The sequence below is a fragment of the Hyperoodon ampullatus genome (genome assembly GCF_949752795.1).
Source record: "Hyperoodon ampullatus genome assembly, chromosome: 11".
Classification (NCBI taxonomy): Eukaryota; Metazoa; Chordata; class Mammalia; order Artiodactyla; family Ziphiidae; genus Hyperoodon; species Hyperoodon ampullatus.
In genome coordinates, this window is record NC_136924.1 from 707,851 (window position 1) to 733,753 (window position 25,903).

A 25,903-nucleotide genomic window follows, 5' to 3' on the forward strand; every position below is an offset into this window, starting at 1 on the left:
GAACTTAAAGAACCACACATATATAATGCCATCGGGAATGCTGATATAAATTTTCTTAGATGAAAACTGTCAAACTGGTCGATATCTGTAGGGCAATAATCAACCAAATCTCCAACAAACCAACTTGCATTTCTATGGACAAGTACCATTTGGATTATTATTGGATTTCTATAATTTGTTGGACACTTTTCTAAGCACTGGAGATAAAAAAGTAAACAAAACAAAGTCCCTGTCTTCTTGAAGCTTACATTATAGTGTGTGTGGGGTGAGGAGGGTGGAGTAGAATCAAATGTTAAACAAATAAATATATAATATGGCCTTTAGAGACATGTGCTATCTATGAAGAAGTACAAACCAGGATACTGTTGCTGACTAAGCACTATAAGGTAGAAGAGGGTACGAATTTCAGTGGAGTCATCAGGAGAGGCATCTCTGCTAAGGTGATATTTCAACAGAAACTTGAAGGAAAAAAGGGAGCAAATTATGAGGCTGTGGGAGTTGAGGGGAGGAAGAGAATTTTATATTCAGGAAACACCAAGTGCAAAGGCCCTGAGGCAGGAGAGCCAGAATGGAGAGGAAGCCTGATGTAGCTAGAATAGAATGAGCCCCAGGGAGAGGAAGTTTGGAGAAATGGCCATGGGGTGGGTGGGTGTAGCATAGGGAGACGTGAGAAGATGAGAGGAATTCCTTTGTCTTCTTTCAGGACTTTGAATTTTTTTTTTTTTTTTTTTTTTACTTCATAGGAAATGGATTGTCAGTGGAGGGTTTGAGCCAAGGAGGAACATAAGGGTAAAACAGGGAAAGCAGATGGGAAGTGTTATGAGCTGAAATGTATCCACCAAAAGGATATGTTGAAGTTCGAACCCCCTAATACCTGTGAATATGACCTAGTTTGGAAATAGTGCCTTTGTAGATGAAATCAAATTAGGATGAGGTCATACTGGATTAGGGCAGTCTCTAATCCACAGATTTATGTCCTTATAAGAAGGAAATGTAAACACACATGGGGAGAAGACCAGAGATAGGAGTTAATGTTGCCATAATTCGAGAAATGCCAAAGGATTGCCAGCAAGTCCCCGAAGCTGTGCTGAGCTGAGCTTCTAGACCCTCCCCTAGACACTTCAGGTGGAGCATGGCCCTGATGACACTTTGATTTTTGGACTTTTAGCCTCTGTGACATGAGAGTACATTTCTGTTGTTTTAAACTGCCTGGTTTATGGCACTTTTCTTTAAATGGAAGCCGTAAGGAAACTAATACAGAGAGTTATTGCAAATAATCCATGTGAGAGGTGATGGTGACTTGGCCAGATTGGTAGCAGTGGAGGTCATGAGGGGCATTGGATCCAGGGTACGTTAAAAAGGTAAAAGGTAAAATCAACAGGATTTGCTGATGCATGTGCAGTTCAAATGAGAAGAGTTAGAAGTAATTCAAGATCAATGTAGCCTGTTATTCTTAAGAAAAGAACACAGGAAAACTTTGTAGCCATTTTTCTGAACTATGATGACAGGCATCTAGGATTGTCTTTACTGCAAATTTGCAATGGAGAACACACCTAGAAAGGTCAATTATAATGGGAGCTGCCCGTTATTGATCTCATTCTATGTACTAGGCTCTTAGGATACGTTGTGCCATTTAATCCTCCCAAGAATTCTGCAAGGTAGATGTTATTATTCTCATTTTACAAATAGAAACCTCTCACCAGAGATGTTTTATATGCACTCAAGGAAGTATTAAAGGAAAGATTGAAACCCAGATTTTCCTGATGTCAGCAACAAATTTTCTATCAAGAAGTGAACAGTGCTTTAAGGGATAAAATAATGTTTCTGAGAAATTTGGATGCTAAATAAAATAGTTCCTTTCATTTGTTGCTTAGTTGTAAGGAGATTTTATATAGTCTTAGAATGCATGGAATATACCTACCCTTGTTTTTTTATCTTTATGGAACCTAATTTGTTGCTAGGTATGCATAGATAGTCAAGGAATACCGACTGTATTTAAATGAATTTACTAACTGGCCCTTGGTATTGAACGCTGTGGTTTTGTTTTATTTCATATGGAGTCACTTGCTTATGCACACTTAATATAGGCTAACATTTCTTTCCATTTGTATAGTACTTTATAATATACTAAGGGCTTTCGTACTTGTTACAACAATACTGACAAAATACAGAATGGTTTCTGTTACCTATCGCTGCATACAAAATCACCCTAAGATTTAGTGGCTTAAAACAATTTAATGATTTTTGATGATCCCTCATGGTTCTGAGGTGAACTGGGTGTAGGTGATTCTTGCTCAAGCTCTCTCATGCAGTCACAGCCATACTCTGTGTCCAGAGTCAGCTCAAAGATTTCCTCATTTATACATCTAAGGTTGGTATTGGTTGGAGCTCTACCTAGGCCATTGGTCTGAACACCTACACATAGGCTTTCCCTGAGCTTCCTCACCCATGGAGAATAGGTTCCAAGAGAGAACATCCAAAGAGAAAAGAAGAAGCGGACAGATTTTTAAGGACTAAACATGGAAACTGGCACAGCATCGCCTTAGTTGGGCAATTACAGAGCCTAGATGTAAGGGGAGAAACATACCTCACCTCTCAATGGAAATTTAGGATCAAAGAATTTTTAAGACCGCATTGAAAACTGCCACAAGAAAAACTTAATTGTATTTCATACTGAAAAAGTTGAAAGTTGATAAATTAGAAATCTTGCCTAAGATCACAGAGCTAATTACTGCTACCGTTGAGATTCAAATCAAATTTTCTTTACTTTGTTTAACCTTCTGTCATTAGAAAGCAGTGGAATGGAATGTTTGAGAACTGGGTATATGGAGTCAGATTGTCTGAGTGTGAATTTTAGTTCTATTTTCTAGTTCTGTGACCTTGAGAAAGTAACTTTGCCTCTTTTGCCTTAGTTTCCTAGTACGTGAAATGAGTTCATAACCATACTTCCTACAGGAAATTGGGAGGATTAACTGAGCTAATACACATAAAATCTCACAATAATGCCTGGCATATCAATAAAAGTTAGCTATTATTATACTTTTCACATCTGAGTGGCAGTATTTATGATGGAATTTGGTAATTTCATGGTTAAAGTTTAGCACACATAGATGAAATTTAAGTGGCAAATGACAGGAGTGCACAGGTTTAAATGTGATGAGATGGGAGCTCTAACAAGTGGTTAGTTACTTTTTTGGTGTGCCTTTATTCCACTGAACCATACCTCAATCATTATAATTTCCACACTGCATAGAAGTGGTCTGTTTATCCATTTGTCTCCCTACTAGAATGTCAACTCATGGAGGACAAGACTATTCTTATTCACCCTTGATTCTTTGTGACTTGCACAGAATCTAGTGGACAGTAGGAGTTCAATATATTGGTCAAACTGATACCTAACAGGTCAATACATCAGACTGAAAAATAAAAGAAAGGGAAGGGTATTGCTTTATATAAGGATTTTCCCTTGTGGACTTGTGGGTTTATCACAGTCCAGAAATTTCAGGGGAAGGACAGGGGCTGGAAGTACAGACTGGGATAATAAACAAACAACCCAATTATTCAACATTCATTCATTCATTCACCAAAGAGATTAGGTTCTTCTGTATTTTCTTACAAAACAGTATTAATTTTCAAGAGTTTTTATTTTAGAGATAATTTGTTATGCATTATGCAGTCCAGCCACTCTGGTATAGATAGGACTCAGCAGTATATTTATACTCAAGAGAAAATGCCTTACCTTTTGAATTCATTATCAGGTTAGTAAATGTTAGAAACTGCAGTCATGTTTAAATATACTGAGAGAACTAAAGGACTCCCCTGCTCTAAGTCTGTAGTGATTTAAATATATTTTAAAGTTTATATTTTAGTTCAACTTACAAAGGCCCTTATTTTCCCCATGATGTTGGTAATCCCTTGAGAAATAGAATGATTTGGGATTCTAATCCCTAGTCACTATGAAAAAAAAAGTTATAATAAAGTTCTAAAATTCCCCAGATTGGTCATTGGATGAATGAGATTTTGATGCAAAGATAAGCCTAATGACATATTTCAATGCTATCCTTTTTGGAATGGATGGGAGAGTCCTGCCTTGTTGCATATTACATAAGGTGGCCATTAAACACAGATTAATTTTCAAAGGAGAGGCTGAGATTAATGGGTAAAAACACAGTGAAGCCTTAAATGAGTCAGATGAGAGTTCGCTAAAGAACCAGCAAAAATATTCATAAAATAAGAATAATTGCAAAGTGATTATTGAATGATAAGTCTGAAAAGGGCCTTATCTAAAAACAAATATTATTGTAGTGAAACATTCTTATAATACTTTAAGCAATTTTTTACAATTTGGTTTGGGATGTAAACACTGAAAATGTTTGCGTAGGTATTTTCTTAGTATTTTTGGAGTTTCCATCAACTTTTCTATCTGTAGTCAGCAAGTTCTAGATCATAGTTATGATCTAGAACTAGATCTATAACTAGAACTATATCTAGAGCTAGATATTTTTTAAATATCTTACTTCTGGCTCTTTTACATTGTCTACCTCTTTCCGTCCCACCCATGTTGAAAATATAGGGAAAGCTTGATGCTAAAGAAACATTCTTCTTGCATTTGTTCGGTGCAGATTTGTTTTCTTCTGTGAGTAAATACTTGGCTCTCTAGGGCTTTAAAATCTCTCATAAGAAAAATTACTCTACCAGTGAATTAGTTAATTTTATTAGAAGGAGGACACGGACCAGCTGTTCTCCTCGGGACAGAATTGGAAGAAATAGACTTACATAGGAAATGGAACATTATAAAGAATGAAACCTTCCTGACAACAAGGTTGCTAGAAGCCTAGGGGATTCAAGATTTCTCCCCAGAGCAAATATGACCCAGTGGATGAGAGCTAGGCTGTAACCTGAATATGATTCCTGACTCTACACTTTCCATCCAAGGCTGTATCCTCGGTCGACTTGAACTTTCCTGGCCTCTGTTTAATCAACTGTGGAAAGGGGGTATAATAATACTTAACTCTTTGAGCTGTAGTGTGGATTTTGAAATAATTTATATTAAATCCTTGCCACAAAATTAACAGTCAATAAATGGTAGCTATGATTATTGTTACTACCACTGATTAGGGACATGCAATTTCACATCATTTCAAGGTGATTTCAATTACAATGATTTGCCCAGTCTTCATTTGGAGGAAAGGAAGCTTGCAAATAATATACTTATGATTCTTTAAAAAAATGTAACTGATAATGAATATTTCCCTTTAAGTATAGGACAGAGAGAGAATTCTCAATATTTCCTGGAGGAAGAAACCCATTTTTCTCTAATGGCATTTCATAATGTGCTGCTACCCATATCTTTGCCATTCTAATTTACAATAATAATATGCTAATTTTATGCTTGTAATCTTAGAACACATTAAGTGCCAGATTTTAGAGGAATACATGACAAAATATATTTCTTTCATAATATGTTTACACAGAAATATACTTAAATACTTCCAATGACTATATTTGGCATGTACATCTAAACCTTGATCACATTTTTCTCAGCTTAGTCTTTTTGCATGCACTTTTGATGGTAATATATGGATGTTTAAGAGAAAATATTTTTTCTTTTTAAAAAAATATTAATTATGAGTTTGTTAGAAGAGCAATGACAAACACCAATTCTCACTTATTTTGGCTTATATTGGGATTATAAATAGTTTTATTCTTTAAGTTTTGCTTATAATTTTCCTACAATTAGAAAAAACACATAAAGTATATCAACATACATTGTGTACAGAACCTAGAGCTACACACGTTGAAATCAATATAGATGCAAGCAACATGTATTTCCAAGGCATGGGAACACAAAAGCCTACGTTAGATTAATCTATGAAAGGATCTAATGACTCCCACTGGCTTTTCCTATAAGATAAAAATAGCTGTGGTCTTCTAATCACAGAAATAGTCTTCCCTAACCTGGGTAATCAGTACTTTTTTAGAGAGATTAAAAATGGAAACAAATTCTCCACCCTCTGGGTGGAAGTTTGTATTTATTCGCCCCTATTTTCTTCTGTGAGACACTCTCTAGCTTTTCTGTCAGACAAGTTAAATGGAGTGTGCTTTAGATTGCCCTTGCTGACAATATTTAATCAATTAAGAAGTATTTACAATGTGCTCTGCACTGTAATAAGTACTCAAGAGACCAATACAGAAGGAAAAGACATGACATTTGTCAATGACACATTTATTGAAGTATTACTTGGGAGGAAAAGATTTATTCATAAGAAGTAACTTCTAGGCAACCATTTCTAATCGCTCTATATTTATTCCATTCCTTCAATCATTTCTTCACCAAAATTTATCGAAACATGCCATATGCTCAAAATGTGGTAGCTGTAGGAGTTACAGTAAAGAAAATGGCTTCTGCCCTTGAAGATAAGGTCAATGATTATGAAGGAGTTCATGTACAAAGAATAATGGGCACACGAAGGAAAGAATGCCAGTTCCAAGGGATTCTTAACATAGGTGATTAAAGAAAAAAAATCAAAACTAACTCTTGACAGATGCCTTGGAATTCACCAGACACCTTATGGTCAACCAGAGAATAAAGTTAAGGCCATCATTACCGGGGTAGAGTGCCTGGACAAGCATGGACGCATGACACAGGATAGCATATTCAAAAAATGAATAGTAATTCAATGCAGCAGGGACATAGGAACAAAGCAAACTGTAGAAGTTGGGACTACACTGTGGGAAAAACATTGGCCAGATTATGAAGGATCTTAGTTTCCTACCGAGGAGTTAGCGTTTAAATTATAGGAAATGGTAAGTAATTGAAAATTTTTATGAAGTGGATTATTATGGCCATATTTGAGTTTTATAAAGATAATACTATTGCCAGTATGAAAAATAGACCAGAAGGAGTAAGGGAGGGAGTTTAGACATCAGTTAACAGATAGCCCATTGCATTCATCCATGACAGAGTTGATGAGTTTCTGAATGGGACCATGGCAGCTGAGGTAGAGCAGAGGGAATGCCCTTGAGAACTATTAGGAGGTAGAAATTCCAGAATGTAGCCACCAATAAATGTGATGGCTACAGGACAGAGAAGACTTTCTTATCATAAAATGGTTGCTGGCTTGAAATACAGAATGTTCTCTGTTGATAAGCCAAACCTAGAGCAGACATAATGGCGCAGAGACTGGCAGAAATAAATGCTAGGAATACTAACAAATTACATGTGGATCTCAAGTATCCCATATAATAAATGTATTCATTTCAGATGAATATCCTGGTTTTGGGAGATCTGATGTCTTTTTCATTTTGGTGGACCTTCTTTAAGGAACTGACTACATGACACCAAAAGTAAAGACATCAAAAGTAAACAAGTGAGACTACATCAAATTAGAAAGCTTCCACACAGCAAGGAAAACCATCAACAAAATGAAAGGCAACCTATGGATTGGGAGAAATTTTTCGAATCACATATCCAATAAGGGATAGTTGAATATTTGCAAACCACAGATCCAATAAGGGGTTAATATCCAAAATATACAAGTAACTCATGCCACTCAATAGCAATAAATAAATAACCAAATTAAAAAATGGGCAAAGGACCCGAAAAGACATTTTTCTAAAGAAGACATATAAATGGCCAACAGGTACATGAAAAGGTGCTCAATATCACTAATCATTAGGAAAATGCAAATCAAAATCACAATGAATTATCACCTCACACCTGTTAGGATGGCTATTATCAAAAATACAAGAGATAAAAAATGCTGACAATGATGTAGAAAAAAGAGAACCCTTGAAAACTGTTGCTGGGAATGTAAACTGGTACAGCCAGTACGGAAAACAGTATGGAGATTCCACAAGAAATTAAAAAAAGAGCTACCATATGATCCAACAATCCCACTTCTTGGTATACAAAGGAAATAAAATCACTACCTCACAGAGATTCCTACGTTCATTGCAGCTGTATTTACAATAAACATTGTGTAGAAACAACCTAAATGTCTATTGACAAATGAATGGATAAAGAAAATGTGTGACTATGGAATAATATGCACAGTGAAATAATATTCATATTATTTAGTCTTAGAAGGAAATCCTGCTATTTGTGACAACATAGATGAATGAATCTGGAGGGCATATGCTAAGTGAAATAAGCCAGACAGAGGAAGACAAATGCTGCATGGTATCACTTATATGTGTAATCTAAAAAAAAAAAAAAAAAGCAAAAAACCAAACAACTCAGAAACAGGGAGCAGAAAAGTGGTTGCCATGGGCTGGTAGGGGGGTAGGGAGTGAGGGGAAAAGGGAAGGACTGGTAAAAGGTTACAAACTTTCAGTTATAAAATAAATAAGTTCTCGGGGGTGGGGGGATGAACTGGGAGGTTGGGATTGACATGTATACACTAATATGTATAAAATAGATAACTAATAAGAACCTGCTGTATAAAAATAAATAAATAAAATTCAAAAAAAAATAGAAAAGAAATGGGAGAAAGGAATTATCGAATAAATGAATCTGAATAGTTCAAAAATAAATAAATAAATAAATTCTGAGGATCTAATATATAACATGATAATTATACTTGATAACACTGTTGTGTAATTGAAATTTGCTAAGAGAGTAGAACTTAAATGTTCACAAAACACACACACAAAGGTAAATATGTGAGGTGATTGATGTGCTAATTAACTCAATGAGAGAAGCTTTTCACAATTTATACATATGTCAAATTATCATGTTACATACTTTATAATTTTATTTTCCAATTATACCTCAATAAAGCTGGAAAAGAAAAAGAAAATTATTTCAAAATTACTAGCACAAAACTAAATTCACACATAGTTAGGTCCCCTCCTAGGTTTTAGAAGGGTCTTGCATTGTGAAAGTTTAAGTTTCCCAAAGTTTAAGCTTCCTTGGCTTTATAGAAAATCCACTTCCTGCTAAGGTATAAACTCCACAAAGTTATGTTTCTCTGTCAGTTATATTCCCACCTCTCCACACATATTCAGGTCTGTTCTCCTACCTTTTCTCCACACTCTCCACTGTGGTATTTTATGGTTATTTCTTGTATGGTAGTTTACTTTGAGCTCCTTGTGAGAAGCCAGTTCATTGTTTAACTTTAGACACAGATATTAAAATAACATTTTAATCTGTTTCTCAAATGCATTACTCAGTCTTTTAAAAAGAAGATCAGAGATTTTATAAAAACAAATTAAGAGGTTTTAACAATAATAATATTCAGTATTTATTGAAGTGCTATATATCAGGTAGTCCCTTATGTCTATTAACTTATTTGATCCTCACAAAAATCTCTGTATAATAGGTTTCATTACTCTTCCCAATTTGCAGTAAGAAAAGCAAAGCACAGAGGAGTTAAATAACTTTCCCAAGTTGGAAGCAGTTAGTAAATGGTAGGGCCAAAGCTTGCATCTCAGCAGCCCAGTTCCAGAACCTGTGCTCTTACCTGTCTGGTCACTGTACTGCTTCTTGCGAGTTTATTCATATTATAAATTTTTCAGTGTGATAAATGCCAAGCACACAGACCTTCATTTGTAGGCATTTTAATAAACAGTTAAGGAATGAGCTTACACAGAGAGAGACAGTTTAGTGAGCTAGTAACCATTTATTGAGCCTCTACTATATGAGTGTAGCTTGGCAGACCTTTTCCTTTTTGTCCTCTTGGGTATGCTCCCAATTCCTTCTAGAAGAGAAAAGTATCAAGAGAACTGATAGAATCACTCAAGGAACCATCTTCTGGCTGTTCTGGAGAATACAAAGGATGGTCTATTAGCACCCTTCAGATCCCCACGGGAGGGGATGGCTAGAATTATGGCCAAATACACAGCTGGCTCCAATATGCCCCACTTCTTTCCTCTTCATTTGTCTCCTGTGGATCTCATTTTAGGCAGATTTTGTAAACACAGATACTTTCAGAGGCAGGGATATAAGATAACTGTGTAAAGCCGAGCAGAGTAACACCATGAGGAATGGTGGGAAATGTGGAACTAGTAAGTGTATACTTGACGACTCTAAAGGTATTCAAATTCAACATAAAAGCCAACCAAGCAGCAAACACCCTGCTAACCAGACAAAACCCCCAACCCGATGCAGCTTCTTTATCTCCAGTCAACCCCTTAGTCAGCCCCTTTCTATCACAGGTCCCCTCCTCCCCTTTTCCCATAGCTATACCATTTCCTCCACTTCCCAGAGTGAAACCAGGCTGATTTCGGCAGAATGATAGCATCCCAAGGAAGCCCATAGCCTAATCCTTCAGAAACTGTGAATATATTATTTACTTTGCTGATGAATTAAGGTTGGTGGCCTTAAATAAAGAGATTATGCTCAATTAACAATACAGGGATGGACTCAACCTAATTGCAAAAGCTTTAGGATCAGAGAAATACCTCTAGCTGGAAGAAGCAGAAGGGGAAGTCAGAGATATAACCCACTGCTGGTGTGAAGATGGAAGGGGCGATGTGAGGAGGAATGCACTCAGGCTTAGGGAACTGAGAGGGGCTCCTGGCTGGTAGTCAGCCAGGAAACACCTCATGCCTACAACCACAAGGACTCGGATTCTGCCAATAACCTGGATGAGCTTGGTGTTACTCTTCCCTGGAGCCTCGAGAAAGGAAAACCAACTTTGCAGGCACCTTGATTTCCTCCTTGTGAGATGCTAGGCAGAGATCTAGCTGAGCCCCACAGAAAATTCAGATAACAAATGGGTGTGGTTTGAAACGTCTATATTTTTGGTAATTTGTTACAGCAGTACTAGAATTCTAATACACAAGTCACAGTGTCTACTCTTTTTGTCTTATGAAAAGAAATCTCAGAACTGAGCCAGATGTTAGTGAAATTAATTAATTTCTGCTGGCCTCACAGGCCTAGTGGGAAATGGGGAGCTCTGTGGCTGGGTAGAAGTCTCAGACAATAGGTACGGGAACTCAGGATTTTTCTCTCTGTGTTTTTGCTGGCTGTGGCCAGTTTTCCTCCTGAATTATATAAAAAAATACTCTTCACCAAAGAGATAATTCTGTTTTTGAGACAACCTGGTCCATCTTGCACTATGCATTTTGCTCTGCCTTCACATTTAATCCTTCAATGTTGACAAGTATTATTTATTCCCATTTTTCAAAGATGACACTTGCAGAAGAGCCCAGTTACAAGTAGTGTGGTGAGATTCAAATCCAAGTCTTTTGGATTCTAACGATGCTGGGAAGATGATGAACTTCATTACAAAGCACTGGAAAGTAGGGATGAAGCACAACTGGCTCTCAGCTCAGGTGTGATATCTCTCAGTCCTGCTATGTAACAGTTTTTTCATTTTCATAAGAAAGCAATTCCTCCCCAGTGTCTGTAATTAGATTTCTTATTGTCAATTGAAAATTTGGAGCATCAGAACATGTAGCTAATTTCTATAGGGCATTTGTTATTTTATTAAAGTGTTTATAATTCAAAAGCCATGTGCTAATCTTACTTGGAATGAAATGTCTTTACATATTGGATAGAATATCATCTACTACTGCAAAGAAGCTGAGCAGTCTACACTGGCACACCCCTGCCCATCCAGCCGATTTCCACTATTACCTGCTTCCAAGGCACCCTTTTTAATTCTTCTAGACTTGAAAGCCTAGCTCAGTGGGATCACTGATTTGTCTCTCAGTAGACTGTAAACTCCATGAGAGCAAAGGCCATTGCATCTTCTGGAATACCCCTGGAATATCGACAATAGGAACTCAATACATATTCATAGAAGAAATTAAATGATGAAATTTCATCATTAAAAAATAGAAGAATAAATCTTGTATGTTTTTTATTGGGATGGGATCTTGCCTACACATTATTTACCTGCTAATATTTGGTGTCGGGGGGACAGCTGCCAGAAATCCTGTCATATTCAAGCTGGTACTCTTTGTTATGCAGCTTAGATTCCTCCTTTATTTTTGCCTCATTTCTTTTGCTGTTGTTTTTGTTTGTTTATCTATGGTTTTGTTGTGTGTTTTTGTGCACTTTTTGTTTGAGGACAGATTGTTAAGGTTGCAGAAGGGAGTATGATTAAAAGCCATAATGCATCCAAGTGGAAGCTTGGCTGCTTTACCTGAGCCCAGGGCCCCACTAGCCTATACAGAGCCTTTGGGCAGACAGAAGAGACCTGAACAAGTAGCCCTCACTTGCATATTCTGCCCCTTTCATGCAGTACGCTAGCTGAAGAGGGGGACTGGGTGGAGGTTGTCACAGACAGCAGCCTAATGCTTATTTAGGCAATTGTCTAAGACCAACACTGGCCTTTTTGTTCAATTTTCTTTTTCTTGTACTCATATCCTAGCTCTAGAGTCTTGTTTCTTCATACCTCTACTCTAATGTCTGCCTCTGATGGCGTCAGATTGTATGGTCTTCTGAATCACCTCCTGCAATTTTAATGTTAGGTATGTTTGCTGTTTTGTTGGCTGTGTTCACTCATTGGCCTCCATGACACTGATGCTTAAGAGTGGAATTCTCATCTCTGGTCTTGGCCCAGCAGAATCCACAATGCCACTCAGCAGCAAGTCTATCCTATTGCCCTAAGGGACCAGTGGGAATTCAACCAACACCAATGCTTTCAAGTGACTTAAATAAGTATCTCAAGTAACAACTTTTGGAATATGTCCATGTGATCAGAAGCATCAGGCAAAGGTAGAGTCAGTGTGATGTGTTCTGAATGGTCACAAGGACCTAACTGCATAAACTATATGGCAAATTTGATCACTTTTGGAGAATAAAAATTGCATTGCATAAACTGAAAAGTAAAAATGATCACATCATAAAAAAGTTTCATTATGTGGAAATGGAAATTTTACCTTATGTTCAAAACATAACTCATGAATGCACGTTATACTAAAAGTGGTCACTATTTCTCATGGGTTGTACAAAGTAGGTGCAAGTGAGCAGATGCATCAGGACATCTGCCATACTTAAATAATCACATTCAATAAGGTTCTCAGGATAAAGAATTATTATTAATAGAACCTCCTCCTTTCAATATTTACCCCTCAGAGGGCTGTTACTTCTAAAGGCATTATGATGAAAAAGGATAAAAAATTTTGGACAAAGAAAGACAATCTCTTCCAACTCTGGCCATAGCTGGAGTCCCCCTTAAACAATGCAAATGTCTATTCTGAAACACTGTTGTCTCCAGAAATTCTCTTTCCACCATCCATCACCGTCATGACATTTTCATAGCTGCTTCTAATGATTTTGTTGCTGCTTCTGGCTCAAAATTTTAAGATGAATGAATTGTTAAATGGATGAATGAATGCATGCTACTTACAACTATTTTGAGTGGATGGAATTCAGTCATATGGCACTGACGGGGACTGTGAGGTAGGAGAGGGCTCTTCTTTGCCCATGTTAATAAAACTCTGTCCTGTTATAACAATGATTCCATGAACTGATAGGAGACAGCTGTGGTGAACACTGAGGAGTTTTAAGATAGATTGCAGCTTAAGTTACATGACTAAAAATGTAGATCAGAGTATTTGACTTTTTAGCTCAATGGATTTATTTTCCCTGTAAATATATTAAAAAATTTTTTCTAAACCAAAGTAATAAATTGAAGAGGTAAAAAAAAAATCAGAAAAATGGAAATCTCCCTTTTTCTAATTCAAAGTTCTGACCAGCAGTTTCACTCTTTGATGACAACCATTATGAATAATCTTTATATATATCTCTAAAAATATCTGTAAACATAGACAAGCATATTCTGTTTATTGTGTGTGTATCCTTTCTTATTTAGACTGATGGGATTATATTAAACATGCTGTTATGTATTTTGATTTTATTAGTTAACAGCATATTTTATAATTTATTTTATATTCCTGAATCAAGGGAATATACTTCATTTTTATACTTTCAGAATGTATTTTTATTATATTCAAAACAATAGTAAAAATTAAATTCTATCGGACCCTCTACCCTATATCTCGAAAAATCTACAGTAGTTTAAAAACCTTGTTCACTTTAAATTCCTGAGTGGTTACTTTCAAGCCACTGAATTATATGAGTAACTTCTATTATTACCTTTAGACAGAACCCTTGTGCACTGTTGCTGGGAATAGTGGTGCAGCCAGTATGGAGGTTCCTCCAAAAATTAAAATAGAGCACTTTTTTTTTTTCTAATTTTTGGTTGTTATATTGATTGTCTTTGAAATTTTGAATAATATATTTATAACAATCTTTTTTGTTTGTTTGTTTTTATGAACTTTAATTAGTATACAGATTCTCCTCTATTGGAAGAATCCCCTCTTATCTTATGAAGCAGAAACTACCCCCAAATCCATTCTCCTCTTCTTCCATGGTAAAAACTTTTGTTGAGCTGTGTGTTCCCAGTTAAGAACAACATTGCCAGATAGCTTTGCTGCTAAGGGTGATCCTGTGACAAAATCTTGCTAACGTTACATGTGTGAGAATGATGTCTGTTAGCTTCAACATACATGCTGAAAATCAAATCTCTACCTTCTGTTCTTTTCCGCTATCCCTGGCTGAAAATGTGATTTTCAGTGTGGCCTTGGAAGCCGCATATTGAATATTGCAGAACTGCCATAACCATGGCCTCTGAATGATTGTATGGAGAAGAGCCACATACTGACCAGGAACTTTGAGTGTGACACAAGAGGAAAATAAGCTTCTATCTCTTTTGAACCCTAGCATTTTGGGAGTGTCTGTGTTACAATATCTTAGCTTTTTACTCTAAGAAATAAACGTTCTTTATCTTTCTTCTACCCATCCTTTTCTTCCTTTCCATCAGCTATAATGTACGTAGCGTATATCATTGATGTCCTGCCCATACCCCCTTGGTACTCACAGTACCAGACCATACCACAGTGTCCTGCTGCAAGTTCCTGCCATTTCAGTCTCAGAGTTTCTCTCATTATACATTCAGGGCATCTAGAAGTATTAGGGAGTTAGCACCCTGGGAGCAGTCCTTGGCCAATGATGGATTAGAGTTTGAATATATATAGTTCAGCTTTCCTGGCCCTTGGGAAGGATAATTTTGAGCTGTGTTTCACATTTTCTTTTTTTCTTCACATCTTTACTGTTTTACAATGTTGTGTTAGTTTCTGCTGTACAACAAAGTGAATCAGCTATATGTATACATATATCGTCATATCCCCTCCCTCATGAGCCTCCCTCCTACCCTCCCTATCCCACCCCACTAGGTGGTCACCGAGCTGATCTCCCTGTGCTGTGCAGCAGCTTCCCAGTAGCCATCCATTTTACATTTGGTAGTGTATATATGTCAATGCTACATTGTCTTTAGAAGCTCCTCAGTAAGATTGCATTTTAGTTCCCCAAATCAGTAACTTGCTTGATAACACAATCTGTATTTGGCTTCCTTTCCTTACTTGTCTTTCTTCCTCTTTCCCCTGACAGTACGTCTTGAGTACAACTCTCAAACAATTTGCTTGTCCTCATATCTTTTTCATGGGGTATGCTTGTTGAGGAACTCAACTTAGGAGAGTATCAGAAGTTGTCCCCTTGATGTGAGATACTGAAATTGAAGAGCTTACCACTCAGATAGTAATAAGAACTCCATCACCAACTAGATGAATGGACAAGTTAAAATGAATTTATTATACAAGTGGAAAAAATATGATCTGGCTCTGTTTCCTGGAAGATCCCAGAGGATATTCCTTTTACTGAAAGGATAAGGAATTCAATATTAAGGAGTGCAACAGCATTGATGAGAAGCATAGTGGTGACTGTCTCTGTAGGCTTCCATTGATGATAGAAGATGCTTGTATACAGCTTGTCTCCCTGGGGTCAATGTGGATAATAAAATTGTGGCATATTTGATGTTAGGAGGCAGGCCTTAGTCATCAGCAGCAAAGTAGATATAATTATTATGATGGGCAGCAAGGTCAGAATGCCATTCAGGGACTGACTTTTGAGGCTTCATCTTATTTGAGAGATGACAGATCTCTTATGGATGAGATAGATGGGCAGCCAGTAAGGGTATTACTAGACTTGTATCTGGGTCAGCAAACTATAGCCTGTGGGTCAAAGCCAGTTGTTTGCCTGTGGAACACAGCCATGTCCATTTGTTTACCTATTGTTTATGGCTGTTTTGTGCTACAGTGGAAAATTTAAGTAGGTTCAACAGAGACTGTATGACCTGAAAAGCCATAAAATATTTTCTGTGTGGCCCTTCTCAGAAATAGTGTGTTGACCCCTGACCTATACAATCAAAGAAAGTCAAGAACAAGTGAGAAGATTGATGCCAGCCTCTGTAATGGAAAATCACAATCCTTGTTTCCAGACCTTAGCCAATTTTCAGACTTATTGACTGAAGGAGAGGAAGAACCCTCCAGAAGGAATATACATAGAAGGCACATTCAACAGCCATTCTTCCACTCCTTTTCCTTTAATAAAATAGCATACATTGGGGAAAGGAGAAATACTCAGATATTCTGAGAGCACTAAGATACAGGTTCTGAGCTGACACTCATACCTGAAGATCCAAACATCAACTGCCCACCTTGTAGAGGGAGATATACAGAGGCCAGTGATAAAGTCCTAGTTCATGTCCACTTCACAGATCTCCAGCATAGTCATTTCTCTGGTCCCTGAGGGCATATTCATGTTGGATAAACTTACTAGATAATGGACACTTTACATTGGTTTGTTGACCAGAACCCTTTGTCACCTACCGCTGTTAAGACAACTCTTTCTAAGCTCACAGATACATTCTCTTTGAGGTTTCCTTAAGGCCAGATGATGGAGGTGCAAAGCACCTAGTCTGAATCCTGGATGGATTGATTAATGTGTTGGTGCAAGTGAAGAAAAGACTGCTACACACTATCACCACTTGGAGTGGCCCTGGAAGACATTTGTGAGGGAAAGTCCCCCAAGTAGACAGAACTTCATTCAGTATAACTTGTCATCAAATTTATGTGAACAAAGAAGTGGTTCAAGGTACACAAATTCCTGGGAAGTGATGGATAGCTTTGCAAGTTGTTCAAGGATCTGGAAAGTGCAAGAATAGGAAATTGGAGAAAAGGAGATATTCAAGAGGCATGCAGATGGATACATCTGGGAGTGGCACAAAGGTTTGTATATCTTTTTGTTTCAAAACAATTCATATTATAGCATACCAATTTCAGAGGAGCCATTAAAATCAGATGTACATAATTACTCATTTAGTATGCTAGCCAGCCTCTGTTTCTTTGCCCTAGTAGTTGCACATTTGGCTCATGAATGGAGAGGCTATGTTGGCTGGGATAATGGCTACCTGTGGGCCTAATAGCTTGGATTCTCTTTCACCAAGGTTAACCTACTGCTGAATGTCTGATCAGTCAGCAATGAATTAATACTAAACCCTCATCTTTTGAGGAATCCAACCAGTCACTTGGTGTCTATTTGACTATATTGATAGCGATTCATCCATAGTGAGATTGATATGTACCCATGTATACAGTACATCAGCTAGCAGAAATGTCAGAGGGCTCACAGAGTGCTTATATTGTGAAATAACATCACCTAGGACTAAGGCATCACTATACAATTGAGGAGGTATAACAAAGGGGACATGATCATGAGATCTACAGGTAAGGAATTGTCGATCTTACAGAATCTTGGAAGGGCCTCTCAAAAGTACACATAAGGTGTCAGCTTGGGGAGGACATTTTGCAATATTAGAGTATTGTCCTTTAAGGTGCCATATATACTTTGAATCAATGGCCATTCTGTGAGATTGTGATACAAATAGCTGAACTATATGGGTCTATGAAACAAGTGGTAGTAGTAGAAGGTCTTCAACTTACCATTACTTCTATTTATCCATTTAGGGAATTTGTGCTTCCTATCCCTGCAATGTAGTCTCTACCAGACCAGCATCTTGGTTTCTGAGTGGGATAGGAAGGGGAACGGCCTACAACTAGGGGCACAGTAAATATTCAACTAAGTTTAAAGCTAAAGCTGCCACCGGGTCACTGGGCCCAAGTGGGCAGGGGAAACACTAGCTGTGCTCCCCCCTGACCCTCTGATCAGCCTTTCTTCTTCTCCCTCCTCCCTCCTATGCCCCTAGGAACCACCTGGCTGGAGGGGGTCCCGGAAGGCAGGGGACCAGACGCGGAAGCCCAACAGGCTTCCCAGGGCTGAGTGAGTGGAGGTAACACCCTCCATGCCTCCCCTGATCCTCCGATCCCGAAGGATCCAGGCCCCTTCCCATCCACCTCTCCTCCTCTTTCCCCCTCCTCCCTCCCTCTTATGCCCCTAGGACAAATGCGGCCTGCAGGGGGCCTCGGAGGGTGGAGGACCCAGCCTGGGAGCCCCTCAGGCTTCCCAGGGCCCAATTGGGCAGTGGAAATGCTAAGCGTGCTCCCCCCGATCGTCCCCCCAGGGGTGGGAACCTCTCCCTCCTTCCAGCTACTGCTCAGGGGCACAAGTTCTATCTGGCCTCCACTTCTCCTCCCACTTCACTCCCCCTACGTCCTACCCGGGCACTCGGGGGTTCCTCCCATCTCCTTGGGCATTGAGGTTCTCCACCAGCGTCCAGCAGGTACCCTAGTTGTGGGAAGACCAAACTCCGCCTCTTCCCATGCCACCATCTTCCACTTCAACAAGGCTTTTCAAGGTAGATGGACGATCATTTCTAAGCTAAAGAAGAACTCTATATTCTATGTCTTCCAATCTCTGTTTCAATGAAATACAGAGAGAACAAAGCAATCTTGCAAATAATCTCTCAAGAGAGTTGGGGCTTCCCTGGTGGCGCAGTGGTTGAGAATCTGCCTGCCAATGCAGGGAACACGGGTTCGAGCCCTGGTCTGGGAAGATCCCACATGCTGCGGAGCAACTAGACCTGTGAGCCACAACTGCTGAGCCTGCGCGTCTGGAGCCTGTGCTCCGTAACAAGAGAGGCCACGATAGTGAGAGGCCCGCGCACCGCGATGAAGAGTGGTCCCCGCTTGCCACAACTAGGGGAAGCCCTCACACAGAAACGAAGACCCAACACAGCAAAAATAAATAAATTAATTAATAAACTCCTACCCCCAACATCTAAAAAAAAAAAGAATGTAGGTTGGCTGGAAACATAATGTTTCAAGGCTTAATATTTATAGTGGAAAACCATTGTCTCAATAGCCCCAAGTTGCATACTGAGCCAAACTTTACACTGTTTTTTTCACAAAGAATCTTTCATTTCAAATCCCAAACTTTTTACTTCTCTGTAAAGCACTGCTCATCTGCCATGCCCCAGATGGATGGATGCTTCGAGCAGACCAATTAAAGTCTTGTGCTCAAAAAGACAAAAGAGACAACTCATGAATACAATTCAAAATATGATTCCTATTACAAAGGTCTTCATATTCTTATGAATAGAATATTTCTAAGACAAGCTATCTTTATTCTTGCAAACAGGGTGCCCAACTATCCTGGTTTGTCTGAGACTCAGGGTTTTCTAGAGTTGTGAGACTTTCAGTGCCACTACTGGCACAGTCCTGGGTAAATTGAGGCAATTGTTAACCCTGCCTGCAAATCTTAGCAACTCTGAGCATAACATTATTGTCCTAATATGCTGAAAAAGTCTGTGTTTTTACTTGGCTTGCAAAAAAATGTTCTGTTCCTACAAGAGGTGAGAGATTAAAGAAGAAATAAGTGAGGGTGGCAGGGTCTTGCCATAGTTAATTTGCTTCTTACTGGTAAACATTTTAATGACCGCTCTTCCAGCCAATGCCACAAAGGCTAATTTCTGTCCAGTTATGATATGCACACCATCCTTTATTCAGCCAGTAAATTGCTTTGTTTTGTCCCCTAAGCTGCTGGTTTAGGTTCTTAAATTCATTTTAAAACAGTTGCTCTATACTCATTTAGTCAACACATACCTCCTATTGTGATTTACTTATAAAATAAATACTGTTACTATGGATTTATATATTGTAGTAATGCTTGCATTTTACAATTTTTCTAATAAGTTTTATATTCCTTTCATGATGTTTGGCTTATGGTTGTCATTGCCTGAACAACAATAGATAAATTTAGAAGGCAATTCAATTGTTTAAACTTAGCATTTTCTCCTTAATATTGCAACTGAGTATATCTTTCTTTAAAGATTGACTATAATGCTACTACCTAATAACTATTTTGTATAAATATAATTATTTTAATATTTAGTCATATGCTTCAGTCTTTTTCTCTTTCTCTCTCTCTCTCATTCTCTTTTTATTTTCTTTTTACCTGGAACCAGTGTTGGATAGCTCAACCAGTGTCAAAATAACCTAGACACCATATAAAAGCTTCAATTCCCTACACTCCACCTAAGACCTAAGGAACCAGAATCTCTGAGGCACAGGGCAGTTTTAATAAGCCCCTTATGCACCTCAATGTTTGAGAAGCATTGGACTACTTATTTGAATAACTTGTAATAACTAGGGCCCCACCCTACACCTGGCAGCAGTCACCCTAACTGCAGCCACAGTGTCTTGGTGTGTGTTAGGCTAATGAGATATGCTCTCTGATACATAGTTTATTATTTTACTATATGGAAGTAAAACCTAGCCTGTATAGTCAATGAGAGCTGCATATGTAGAACACAGTATTTCCACAGGCTAAAGAGTCAAGCGTTCAGAAAAGTAATTTTATTTTCTCCTACCAGAACTTAATTTCTATCTTGATCACCGATTCTATCCAGGATCAGAATCTGCAATCCATTCATTCTAGGGAAATTTAGATATTTTGCAATCATTTAGAGTTTAAAGTCAAATATAGAATGATCTCTCCTTACTTTCCTTATCCCTGAAGTTGATTCTAAGTTTAAGGGCTTATGAAAAATCTGTAGTATTGGTGGGGAGAGAACTCCACTTCTTGGTCTTGATCTGCTCTGTGCTGGTATCCAAGGAAACACACAATTGTTTGGCTTCCACATCCACTGGCATTTGTTTCAATGGCCTCTTGCCACTCAGTACAAGCTACTATTTGAGAATGCGTGTCTCCATTGAATTAAAGATTAATTTTATGTGATTCTTCTGCCTTCAGCTAAGGCTTGATTGTTTTTCTGAACCTTGCTGAGACTGAAGTAGACTGGGTCCCCATCAGATATTCTCTGCCACTGAAATCCCAGGCAGCCACCCTGATTCAATTGGCACCTACATCATTGTGACCCAGGGTATCTGCAGACCTGTCAGAGCTCATCCAGGAAGTTGGCCTCAAATATCCTCAACTTTTGTTTTCTCATATTTAAAGGGGCATGTCTTACCTCAGTTTCAGTGTTTCCATATCAACTGCTAAGCATTCAAGCTTCAGCTTTCTTTCCTTCCAATTCTCATTTTTTCTCCCCAGCTCAGAGACATAGGATTGAAGTGAGTGGTGGGGAGAGTGCCAGAGAAAAATTGGGGTGGGTTTTGTTTTGTTTTGTTTTCCAACCTTCACCTAGATTGGGAGATTTTAAAGCCTAAAAGGCAATCATTGACCATTAGTTCTTTGCATCTTCTAACAATAACCTCCGCCTGGAGCAAGAGTGGTCTCACTTCTCATCCCCATATGCAGGAAAGTCTTGGGTTAACATTATGCACAGGTTCAAGGGGGACTGAACTGAGAAATTAAAATATTTTATAGCATCTTTTTGCACATGTAAATTAGATAGCACAGAACTAACTACTAAGAACTACTTGGTAATTTATAACAGCTAAAATCATATTTTTGGCTAAAATTACTGAGTGTTTATGCTTGAGGCTTTAGGCAAAAACGATGATATGTGTGATCTCATTTAAAACTTACAACATCCCCGTGCGATAGAAATTATTATCCCAATTTTACTGATGAGGAAACAGTTTAGGGAAATCAAATAATTTGCTCAAGAATATACTGCCAGCAAGTGGTAGAGCTAAGTCTCAACTCCAAGTCTGTCTTACAGTCAAGCCTCTGTTCTTAACCCTGTAACCATCCCATTACTACCCTTCCTGCTTCCTCTCTCATTCTAGGGCCGACTTAGCATGCCCCAGCTTTTCATATGAGGGGGTGTGAGAGCAGAATGTGAAAGCAGGAATGAACATGATATGACTGTGTGACAATGATGCTAGCCACATGCAAGAACAGAATTTTCATAAAAAACATATTAACAAAAATTTAAAATAAAATAAAAGATATGTGCAAACGCAAAGCCCTATTCTTGTGTTATTAGAAATATAAATGCTCTGAAATTTTATTTAAGTTTCTTCAGCATCCATACTGCTTCTGGATTTTCCACATGAGATGCTTTCTCAGCCTAGGTCAAGCTTGCCAATGACTTTGTTGCTTTTAGCTTCCTTTTTATATTAAATGTCAATTCTTAGACCAAAAGTCCATATTTTGATCAACATACATTTTATTGGAACATTAGTTCATCTATCCTATCTCTTAGAATTAGTCAACTTGAGCCTTAAAGATATCATGACTTTTCCTGGCTACCTGTAAGTGTAGAAGAGCTAATTTTATCTCAACAGCTCTAATTTATTTTGTCTTATTTTAATTTTGTTTCTGCCTCAGTATTATTTGGCAAATAATCAGGAAGAGTCTGAGGTGAATAATAAAAGAGCTGAGGTACCTTGGCATAACTGTGTGGGGAAGCTTCCCACACTACAGTGTGTCTGGCTCTAGACACCATTTTATGTTTGGATTAAAGAACATTAAAAATGACTCTCTGAAGTTCTTTGGGGGGAAATCTAATGATATATTCCAGGAAAATAAACAAAATGAAATATTTATTGAAATTTCCCATATTTGTAGGATATTATTCATGCTACGTTAACATCATGTTAAATTTGTTGATCACTAAAAAAAAAAAAAGAGTCAAGTACAGTATATTAAATTTATTAAAGCCAATTATATTTTGTGGATGTTCAATGATTATTAGGACTGGAGTTAAAATTTTCCCTGATTAGATAAGCTGGTGTTACATAAGGAATGACTCCATGATCAGTTATATCCATGATCAGTTTTATACATTCTGGGTATTTTCTTCCTCTAATCAAGAGGGCCACATTGTTTATCAGGTCCCAAAGTCTCCAGGAGACTGGCAGTTGGTATATCTAAACAATTTCTACAAGTTGGTGATAGTTCACCCTAATCTACCTGGTGCTACTGGATCAGAACCCATATCATGTCCAGGAGATGCCCTGCCCCTTTCCATGGCATGATGAGGAAACTAGGGGCTTTACGAATCTCTGTCTTTCTGACTCTGCTCAGGTGGCTTTTCCCTTTCTCTAAACAAGCTACTTAATACTCTATAAATGTGAAATTGTAGGATTCATCTCGCCCCCTTGCAGGACTGGTGGCAGTCCTAAAAAGCTCAGTTTGGCTTGGCAGCAGGGTTAATGGTTTGAAGCCCTATATCTTGTAACACTCTGTGAAGTGTGACTTTTAACAAAGATTTTCTTGGACAGTGGTGGAGTGACGATACAGAAAAATCATTAGATTTAGAGTCATCCATTCCACAGCCATTTAATGGATGCTGCTTATGTGCTGGCCACAGAATCAGATCTTGAGTCTCTTCTTCCAAAAAGAGTTGCAGTATAGTTGGCATGGTTTTGATTCCGGCTTAAATGAACTCTGGCAGCTTTAGAAATATTCCTTAATACTTTTGATCTGTAGTTTCTTCATCCGTAAAATGGAAATAATATTACCTTTGCCACAAGTATTTGTTTTTCAATTGAGTGAAATACTGCATGTAAATTCCTGGTACAGTGTGCAGGTAAGCAGTCAATGAGTGTGGGGATTATAGATATCTGGAAACAGCCTTGGGTTTAAATTCTAGATCTTCCTTTTATGGTCTATGCAACCTGTACCATGTTACATAGAAAACAATTTGTTTCTTTATTAGTTACCTTTTTTTTTTTTTAATTCAAAGGATGTATGTAACCAACAGAGAGTTTTCTTTGCAAGGACTGAGGGAAGCAATTTAGAGGCATAACTCTTTTAGCATTTATGAGTGATGTACGATTGTTCTCTGTCCTTTACAGATGAGAAAACTTAACCTTAATCAGAGAATTAACACTTCAGAAGAACTTCTTACCATTACACTAGACTATTGTAACTACTGAATGAGCTAGTGTATCGCAAATCCCTAGCACAGCACTTGGAGTACAGCAGGAGCTTAAAACATATTCCCATATCCTTAACTTCTATCTAGTGATAGATTCTCAGAATGTTTTCATCCACAAGAGTTTGGTCTGTGCCCAGAGAAGCAATAAATACACATGAGGTTTGCATTGGATTTGCCTTAAATAATGAAATCTGTGACAAAAAACACTTTTACTTTGGTGTGATATTTAAATATCTGCATTTCTTTTCATGGATCAATCTTCTGAATCCTAAGCTAATGCTACATTCCTAGGAGCTTAAATATGTGCATCCTTTGAGTCAGATAAAAAATAAAATGGCAAAATTTATTACAAAATGTATTTCAACTACATTTTCCACTGGGAAAAAGTTATAGGTAATTGCCCAGTTCTAGTTTCTCCAGGTAGTAAGTCTGTAAGCAAGAGGTTTTTAGAACAACCAGAAACAAAAATCATACTTCAGTGTCATTTCAAGTAAAGGTCCCCCCTTCCCAACACAGTAAAAAAAGGACTATATCTTAAAGTAGAAGTTTTAGATGCCACTGGAGACTTTTGAAATAGTGGAGACCATATGAAGAGTGCTTTACCATAGAGTTTTTAAACACAGGTCTTCAATGGTGACCACAGCATATATAAACGGAGGATAGAGAATTAATTCATCTTAGAGTGGAGCAGAAAACTCACATCTGTTCTTTCTACAACCCAGTACACCCCATTTATTATTGTTGTTCTCTGAACTGTCAGGTCCAAGCAATTAACTTGTGCAGACTTGCTTCTGTCAGGGGAGATAGACAGTGTGTTTATCAGGGGAATATACTAGTTGTGGCTCTTTTAACATCAGGGAAAAATAAATACAATATCCCCTGTGCTCTATGCAGATTAAGACACTATAAACTTACAGTCATGGAGTACTTTTAGCACCAAAATTATACTCAGAATTTTAAGTAATAGATAACATTTCAGAGTGTTTCTTTCTTTTTTATTCCTTTAATCAGCTAAGAATAGATCATTTGGAATGGAGTCCAATACAGTTATTTTAGTTTCTTGGTGAAGGATTCATTTCTAAATATATTGGTCACCCACATCACTGATAATCTGGAAATGGATTTTAAAAAAAGATTCTGTCATTGCCATTAAACATAGCAACTAATGCAGATGTATATTCATATGTGTGTTGTGTTGCTCATCTGAAGTGCTATTCCATGAGTGCTGATGACCTTATAAATAAAAGATGGGGTGCTTTGGTGTGAATCCCAGGTGCTATGATCAGAAAATATAATTTGTGACCCTATATTTTTCATAAATTTTCTGTTTTTATTTCAACTTCATTTTCTAGCTCTTCAACAGATAAAAAGTAGGTATTTCTTCCTACTCATATTGATTATAATTGGGATAAAATGAGTGAAAGAATTAAGAGGCAAATGCACAGACCTTATCACTTCTTATTTTTCTTTTGGAAACACTTTTGTTCCTAGGTTTCCAGAAGACCACACACTTTTGTTTGGATCCTACCCCAGTAGTCACTCTTTCATCTCCGTAACAGAGTACACCAGGGTACCAAAAATAGATTAATCCAAAGCGCCAACCTCAGATCTTGTTTCTACCCGTTCTCATGGCTTTAAATACTATCTATATGTTGGTGACTACCAAATTTCTTTCAAGGGCTTCAACATCTATTCCTGAATGCCAGAATTCTACAAATTTCCTGATCAACATCTCATTTAGGTGTAAATAAGCATATCACTTTTGATTTATTCAAAATTGAGCCTTTGATTCTTTCCGGTTTCAGTAATTGGACCATCCATTCAACCAGTGGTGACCTGGTAACCCTGGAGACATA